Source organism: Salvia miltiorrhiza, chromosome 8 (genome assembly GCF_028751815.1).
Source record: "Salvia miltiorrhiza cultivar Shanhuang (shh) chromosome 8, IMPLAD_Smil_shh, whole genome shotgun sequence".
NCBI classification, from domain to species: Eukaryota; Viridiplantae; Streptophyta; class Magnoliopsida; order Lamiales; family Lamiaceae; genus Salvia; species Salvia miltiorrhiza.
Window position 1 is genome coordinate 49501428 of NC_080394.1, and position 9638 is coordinate 49511065.

Sequence of the window (9638 nt, forward strand, 5' to 3'; positions counted from 1 at the left end):
AAATGAAATTATAATATTTTAATGACACTATAACGTTTTAAAATGTTACAGTGTCATTTATATAACCGAATAATGTCAATTATAAATAGTGATATTTGTATAACCGAATAGTGTCATTTACACAATTTGGGTTAGAAAGCGGGTTTGGATCCGAATGCGGGTCTGGATTTGAGTGCAGATCAACCTAATTTTACGGTATACACAGTTGTACCCAAGTTTTGTGTTCATTTAATAAATAAATTATTAAACATTGTCTTATATTCTAATTGAATATAATAAAACATCTATCCAGTATTTTTGCATTCACTTTAATCATATTATTATTATTAGAAAATGAAATATAACAAGATTCTCTTTAAATCTCTTCTTTCTTTTTCCTCTTTTTTTTTATATAAAAAACGAAGTTCATCATTTCTTATTCCTAATTTTTATTTTAAGAAAAGATAATATTATCATGAGATATTAGTATTGTTTTTTAAATTATTATTATCCAAAAAAAAGGAAAAACACACTCACACTCTACACCTTTAGGAGACTCGAATCCCCGATCTATTGGTTGGAGGAGAAGCGTCTTACCAACAGATTGCGCTTCATCGTCATCATGAGATATTAGTATGATGACATTATTTATTATTAAAGTGAAAATAAGAAATAAGGAATATGAAAATGATAAATTTTCTTTTATAATAAATTCTGATTCTGTACTTTATATCATATTTTCTCAAGATTGGCACATTATTTTACCTTTGTAAATAATAATATCAAATATCAATGGTCTTCGAGTCGTGACAATTACAGGTGGGAGGAGTCCTCTATCAGATTTTAAAACATGAATAGCTGGATCACGACCAATGCTTCAGTGTTGAGCTTGAACAATATTCCAGATGTATAATTAAAGTTTTCTGAAAAATACCTAAAGATATATATTATTTATATTTTAATTTTATATTATTTTCAACTTATATTATTTTTAATATGAATCGTACACTTAACATATATATTATTTATATTTTAATTTTCTATTATTTTCAACTTATATTATTTTCAATATGAATCGTACACTTAAGTCTCCAAGGGGACACCAAAAGGTGCGATTTCCTGTCTATAAACAGTGAGGTCCATCAAACCCCACCGCTCCCCTTTCCCCAAAGTCAAGAAAAAAAATTATATTCTCACTCGTTTGATTATTATATGCAAATTAAGGACGGTCATATCCCATACATGCATTTTGAAAGAAGATATGCAAATACATCCGTGGAAATTCATAGAATATATGCAAATTAAGGACGGTCATTTTCGATACTCTTAATTGGGATTTTCTTTTGAATGTGCTTCGCACGATGGGTTTCACGCTCGCTTTATTCATTGGATTGAAGTGATTCTTCAGTCTGTAAGACTTTCTATTCTCTGCAACGGGCGTGTTTAGGGTTATTTTGCTTGCTCGAGAGGGGTCAGGCAAGGAGATCCACTTTCGCCTATTCTCTTCGGTATCGCAAAAGATGCGCTGAGCTATTTATTTCATAATTGTGTTCGCTCGGACATCTTAGGTCACTTCCCTTCCCGACTCACCTTTTATATGTTGATGATATCTTGATCTTTTGCAGAGCCACTACTAGGAATGCTTCCACCATAAAGCGTATTCTTGATTATTATGGCCAGATTTTCGGGCATATTTGTAGCGTTGAAAAATCCCAGATTTTCTTCGCAAATAAAGTTTCGTTACATTCTCGCCGTGCTATCATGCACAACCTTGGTTTTGCTATTGGGCGTATGCCGTTTGTCTATCTTGGGGTCCTTATTTTTGAGGGGCGGGTTCGTGCTTCTTATCTTCGGGCTATTCATGATCGTATTGTTAATAAATTCTCATGTTGGAAAGGTCTTCATCTTTCTATGGCGGGCAGACTTTGTCTTATCAAGTCGGTTATTCAGAGCTCCCTGACTCATTCGATGCTTGTCTATCGTTGGCCGCATTCACTCATACAAGATTTGGATCGTATTTGCCATAATTTTTTGTGGACAAAAGATATTCATAAAACTGCCACCAGCCCGGTAAGCTGGGACAGGGTCTGCACTTCTAAAAATGAAGGGGGGCTGGGGGTGCTTGACTTTTCTACCATGAACAGGAGTTATCTTATGAAGCTGGCCTGGAAGGTGATTTGTGGTAAGGATTTCGGTTACAATTTGATGCATGAGCGTTACCTTACTGCTTTTAGTCGGATTTGTTCTGTCCATGCCACTTCCTCTATTTGGCTCGGGATTAAAGATGAGATCCAAGACTTGGTGGATAATTCTTTTAGCCATGTGGGCACGGGGCATCTTACTAACTTTTGGCATGCCGATTGGATTGGGTACTGCGCCGCTACTAAGTGTGGAATGCCTGTTTATGTGTAGTTAAGTCACTCCGTGGCGGATTATTTTTATCAAGGAGTTTGGCATTTTACTCAAGAGTTTGTTAAAAATTTTCCTGAGATTGTCTGCGATATCCTTCTGCTCCTATTGGTGGTGAAGATGACGTACGTTTTTGGAAACCATCGCTGCACGGGGATGTCACGGCTAAAGTTGTTTTTGCCCATATTGGTCATAGAAGACCGGCGGTTTCTTGGGGAAGTGGATCTGGGAGGCCTTTATTCCAGCCCGTCGGTCTATATTGTGTTGGAGGATTATCATGAATCGCCTCCCGACGTATGATAGGCTTATTCGGCATGGTCTTATTATGCTGAACTTCTGTACTTTTTGCTATAGAAGTCAGGAGACGTTGGACCATATTTTTTGGACGTGTCCTCGGGTCGTCGACATTTGGAAAAAGCTCCTGAGAAGTATATTCGAAAGAGGGGCAAACTTATAGTCATGAGAGATGAATGATAATACTCATTATATCATAAAGGGGTTCACAAAAATAAATAATGTAAATGCAAATATATATATATATATATATATATATATATAATGTTGGGTCTCGGAGGATCACTGAACTGGTGTACGGGGGGAGGGATACACCAGTAGGCTATTTTTGCGAAAAACTTTTGTATGGCTGAAAATGTATCGACTGATATTGAAGAAGAGAACTGAGATTAACAGTCAAAGAAGTTTTCAGTTAACAAAGGGTTGTAGACTGGGACTGAATTTACTTCAGTGTATTGATTTCAGTTAGGCACAAAGCTTTAACTGATAATCCACGTATGGCTTCAGTGTAGATTTTGAAAACAGAGAAATGTTATGAATCTTACTGATTATCCGAAGATTTATCAGTTAGACAAATAACACCACCAGTAGAAAAATAACCTTAGAAAATAGCCTTTGTGATTAGCATGATGTCAGATTAATGTTTCACTTTGCAATTTATCAGTTTCAGTTCAGTAAAAGATTTGTTCACATATAAGAAAGATAAAACTGAAGGCGATAAGCAACAAATGATTTTTACGTGGTTCGGAACAAGTTCCTACGTCCACGATCAATTGATCACACTGACAATCACTCTGGGCTTGTGCTTGCGGGTGCACAGCAAACCTTCAACTGAAACAAAGTTTCAGTGCCAATACACTGGATTGGACTTCTCGTCTCCTTCTCAGCTCGCAGTTGCAATGACTACACTTGTCTTGCTGGCGGGAGCTAAGAACTCTCGAGTTCAGACAACTGTCTCGAACTTACTCTCTCAAACTCTCTTTTCGCTCAGTTGAAAAGGGGTTCGAAATACTAACTAGATTACAGAGAACAGACTGTCTGTAATCGGGAACTTAGGCTTTGAATATTACAAAGGATTTGCCTTAGGTAATAAGAGAATGTAAGTAATCAGTGAACTGATTTTGGCTTTGAGTATTCTCTTCTTCGATTCAAACTTTGAAGGCAGTGAAATGGCTGAGTTGTAATTTTGGCAGAGGTTCAGCTTGAGCGTTTGAATCGGTGAAGATTGCAGATGTTCCTCGAGCTCTATTTATAGGCGAAGTCTTGAATAGATCCGTTGGCAAGATGGTCTTCAAGAATTCGGCCGTTGTGAGAGAGATTTGAATTTGGCTGAGGCTTCATTATTCGAGGTTCTTAATTTGGTGATGAACAACGTCTCTAATTTGCATGAGCATGGTGCCTTTGAAAAGTTAGCACCAAAAAGGAATGCTCTGCAGAAAAAGGACGATCTTCAATATCTCTGCATTTAATGCGACTGTACTTCGAGTGTACGTGGCTTCCTTTTAACTTAAAAGCATCAGTCCAAGGAAAAATGTCAAATGATACTTGACTTGAGTATCAGTCCGCTAATTCCGCGTGGCTAGCATTAGTTAATCAGTCATAACTGATTCTTCAATGAGATCTTCGTCCATTTAATATGACTCAACTAGAACACCACTAGATTGACTTACAATAGAACAAGGACACTTTAGTAGTGGTAAGTTAACCCAGTGTCGTCTCTCAAGGAAGATTTTCAAGGGCTTTTAACTATGTCACGAGAAAACTGTAAACTATGGATTGAAAGCAGTAAAATTAACTGACACTTGGAATTTAAACTTAACTAGAAACTTAAACTTCAGAATTAACTAGGCGAAAAGAAATTAACTAATGCTTGTAAATTAAACTTAACTAAAACTTACTCTTAAAATTATCTAGGCGAAATAAACTCTAAAACCCTAGGCAAAATTAAACGCATAAAGTAAAGGAATTAACTAGGCAAGTTGAATTTAAATAACTTTAATTAAAAACTTCTAATCTAATCTAACTAGGCAGAAACGAAATTGCATAACTTAAAAGAAAGCATAATTTAATCAAAGCAAGTAAAAACAAATAAATAAACTTGATTAAGAAATACCGTAAACGTCTCGAGAAGCAACCTGTCACGTGATTACAACTCTAAACGGAAAACTAACTAAAACTTGAATTGAAAGAACTATAATAAACTAACTAAGAATATAAATCGAAACTAAGAACTATGAAAGCAATAAAAACCTAAACTTTAACTACCTAGGCGGAAACTAAAGATTAGGGCTAAGAGATTTATCTAACTAAGTCTAACTAAGTGCCGGAGGCAGAAGATTGTCTTTTTCATTCACGTTCAAGCCCCTTTTATAGACTTCCTTCAACCCTAATTATCATCAAACTCGCCTTGCAAAACTGGACTCTGATGAGTGTGTTTTAGTTGTTTATTTTCGTGTGAATTACCGGTGATTTTTAGTTGATATTACACCAAGTATTGATATTTTGGTGCAGGAATTGATGGATTGGAGTAGATGCTTGTGAAAGCCGTTAGATGAAGAAAGTCGTGAATTCAAGGAAGATTTGCATGAAGTTTGAAGGAGATTAGAGATTGGGCTTGGAGCTAATTATTTTATAATTAATTGAGCCCAAAAACTCTTGTTTTAATTATTTTGGAGCCTATTATTTTGTAGGGGCCGAAGCCCATTTATTTTGGATTAGTCTCGGCCACTTAGGGGTTTTTAATTCCCTAAGTCTTATTTTTGTGGAGGAGCCGCAACTTAGGAGATATATATTAGAGTATTTTAGATTTGACTTAGGGGATTGACATTATCATCATATTATTACTACTATTCTCGTTAGCAGCAAGAATTAGATTTTAGTTCAGCTTTAATTTTGTTTTGTGGAATTAGAGATCAAGGTTGGCGGCTATCTTTGGTGATTCTTGGCAGACGAAGTTTTCTTCTTTCAAAAGTGGTGATTTGTGTTTATTTCAATTTGCAATTTATGTTTTTGTGCCTTATGTTTTATTTTATTTATTTGATTGTTCTTAGTTTAATTATGAGTAGCTAATTCTTTAATTCGGTGAGAATAATGAAGCACTGATTTAATATCTGTGAGACCTAATTGAGCACATAATTAATTTCTATTGATTCCAATTTATTCCTAGGTTCAATGATAATTATGATTTTATTTATGTCTGGCCTGTTAGTAATCCTTGACATCATCTAATGATACGCAGCGGAAATACAATCAAGGATAAGATCTAGATTTATAATTATATTCATGTGTAGAGATAAAACACACAACAGTTGGAATAACTTATTTGTTGTGCGGTAGAACGATCGTGACGTTTCCTGCAATTGAATCCACTACTAGAGGTATCCACGTGTATGCAGATCCGATGCAGGAACAATTCCAAGTGCAAGTTTCAATCACGGAAAGCTAGGAAATCCTGATTGAATACTATATTGCTCTGTGTGTTTTTCTCTCTTGTGTTCTCACATGTCAGACAAAAGAAATATATTCTCATTCTTATAAGAATGACAGCCGCCTATTAACCCTAGATTAATAGGGTCGGGCCTTTTCTTTTGTCTACAATTAATTAGTCCAATAGTCCAACTAATAACTAATTAATTAGGTTATTAGAATATATCATATATATCCTAATCTAGTCCATTAAGATATCTTTCAATCTCCCACTTGGACTAGTATTAGATTAAACACCAAGCACTATCTTTGCACCCTTGAGCGAATCAACAATACACATAAAGTGTGACCCAATAGGCCTCCATTATCGTCGATAATCAAATTAAAGTCTACACAAAACTCCTAGACTGCGTTGTGTAGCGAACCCGATATATGAAGAACGTTTACGTGGATTATGTAAACAAACCTTTATATGAAGTTTATGTAATATCCTTTCATTCACGAACCACTCGATTGAGCCTATGATCTGCCATGTGTCTATCAAAATAGCTCAATCACTTTATCTCATCTTTATTATATGACCCATTCGATCATATTCAATTACTTCTAATTGAATATATCTTTGCATTGGCCAATGACTAACGGTCAAATAATATAGAGAATTTGAAGTGTTCTCTCGAAATTCAAATCGAGGAATGAATCCTATTCTTGGCTCAACTACCATTTCCATTTGCCTCATGATGTACCCAACACAAGCCGTATCTACCCCTTAGATGGAGTGCAAGCATTGTACTTGGTCAAAGCACACCACTCAACAAACAAAATGAGTATTGACCTCAAGTCAAAGGACTATTACATACTCCACACACTATTAAATCATAGACACTAGAACAAATGATTTAATAGCTGGGTATACCAATACTCTCCAAAGTATCCATGTGTCCATCACGAGAATCAAATATCTCGTAGTTGTGAGATCAACTACATTCTCTAAGAATATGATGCAAACCACATGCCAACCTATTACGTGTCATCAATATCCCATTCTTGATAACCATTGGTTAGGGCACCTTTAGAATTACACTTATATCATTAATGTCTCACATCATTAATAACAGTGATAATTCAAGGGAACAGATAAAAGAATAATGTCAAACAATAAAACAAATTATTCCAATAAATGCACAAGCCCATGAAATCAAATAACATATATATAAATGTGATCAAGTAAGGATGTCTCATTACAAATTGTTTCTAAGACATTCAAACAAAAACTCCCACTAAATCAAAGCCAACTTCCAACATGTCTAACACCCAAGCTCTCAAAGTGTTTGTTGTGTTTTGCTATACACAACGGCTTGGTGAAAGGATCAGCTAAGTTATCATCAGTGGGTACTCTTTCTAATTTCACATCGCCTCTCTCTATTATTTCTCTGATCAGATGATATCTCCGGGGAATGTGCTTGTTTCTATTCGTGGGTCTTGGTTCCTTTGCTTGCGCAACTGCACCAGTGTTATCACAATACAATGGTATTGCACTATTGGTACTTGGAACGACACCCAGTTCTTTCACGAACTCTAACAGAGCAACAGCCTCCTTGGCAGCTTCAGATGCAGCAATATACTCGGCTTCGGTGGTGGAATCGGCAGTAGTGCTTTGTTTGGAACTATTCCAACTAACTGCTCCACCATTGAGGATGAAGACATAGCCAGACTGTGACTTATAGTCATCATGGTCTGTTTGGAAGCTAGCATCAGTATACCCAGTAACTGATAACTCTGGCTGTCCACCATAGACTAAGAAGTATTCTTTAGTCCTTCTAAGGTACTTTAGAATAGTCTTGACAGTTCTCCAATGTTCCTCACCGGGATTTTGCTGAAATCTGCCTGTCATGCTAAGCGCGTAAGCCACATCTGGCCTAGTAGATGTCATGGCATACATTATAGATCCTATAGCAGATGCATATGGGATCCTTTTCATGTATTCAATCTCTTGGTCACTAGAAGGGCAACCCTTCTTAGACAAGATAATACCATGTCCCATAGGAAGAAATCCTTTCTTGGAATTTTCCATTGAGAAGCGCCTTAGCAATTTGTCTATGTAAGTGGACTGTGATAATCCCAACAATCTATTAGGTCTATCCCGATAGATCTTTATCCCAAGGATATAGGAAGCATCACCCAAGTCCTTCATCATGAAGGAACTAGACATCCAATCTTTCACGGATTGCATCATGGAACGATCGCTACCCATAATCAAAATGTCATCAACATATATGATAAGGTAGACAATGTTTCCATTCTCGCGTTTACTATAAACACATGGATCCTCTTTGCTTCTGACAAAATCAAACGATTTGATAGCTCTGTCAAAGCAAATGTTCCAACTCCTAGAAGCTTGCTTAAGTCCATAAATGGACTTCTTTAGCCTGCATACCGCATTCGGCCTTTCTTTGGATACAAAACCTTCAGGTTGAGTCATATAGACTTCCTCTTCAAGTTCTCCATTGAGAAACGCGGTTTTAACATCCATTTGCCAAATGTCAAAGTTATAGTATGCAGCTATAGCAAGTAAAATCCTAATGGACTTGATCTTTGCGACTGGTGAAAAGGTTTCGTCATAATCAATGCCTTCGCGTTGACTATAACCCTTTGCCACCAACCTAGCCTTGTAGGTTCGTACTATGCCATATGCATCTCTCTTCTTTTTGAAGATCCATTTGCAGCCTATGGGATATTTCCCATCTGGCAAATCAACTAGTTCCCAGACTAGATTGAAGTACATCGAGTCCATTTCAGAAATTAAGGCTTCAAGCCACTTCTCCGAGTCGGTGCCTGACACCACTTCGGTATAGGTCTTAGGTTCATCATCATCCAGATCAACTTCATCATCTTGGTTCTCAACCAATAAATTAAGTCTTTCAGGTGCTCGACGATTCCTACGAGGCCTATGGAGTTGTTCTTGCGTTTGCTCAGGTTGTACATTCTGATCGTGAGGAGGTTCCTCTGTGTTGAACGTTTCAACAGTTTTGGAATTTTCAGGGATTTCCTCAAGATTTTCTTAAGGTGGTGGTGATGCAACTATTGTATCATCACGTCTTTGATGCATCTCATTGTTTTGAGGCGTCTCTCTATGAGATATTCCCCTTCCCAATAGATCATCAACGACTCCCACTGAATTCGTGTCCACACCATTAGACAAGTTTTCATCCTCTAAGTTATTTTGTGGTTCTTGAATTTCTTCAAGTTCTATCGTATTGTGACCTTGTTCTTTAGAGACATAGATGTCTTCTAGGAACGTCACATTCCGGGAAACTATCACCTTGTGATCACCGGGAACGTAGAAATAATATCCTCTTGTTTCCTTAGGATATCCCACAAGATAACATTTCTCACTTTTAGATTCCAATTTATCAGTCATCGTCTTTTTAACATACGCAGGACAACCCCAGGTCCGTATATGTTTAAGAATCGCCTTTTGGCCACACCATAACTCATATGATGTTTTCTCGACTGATTTCGAAGGAACT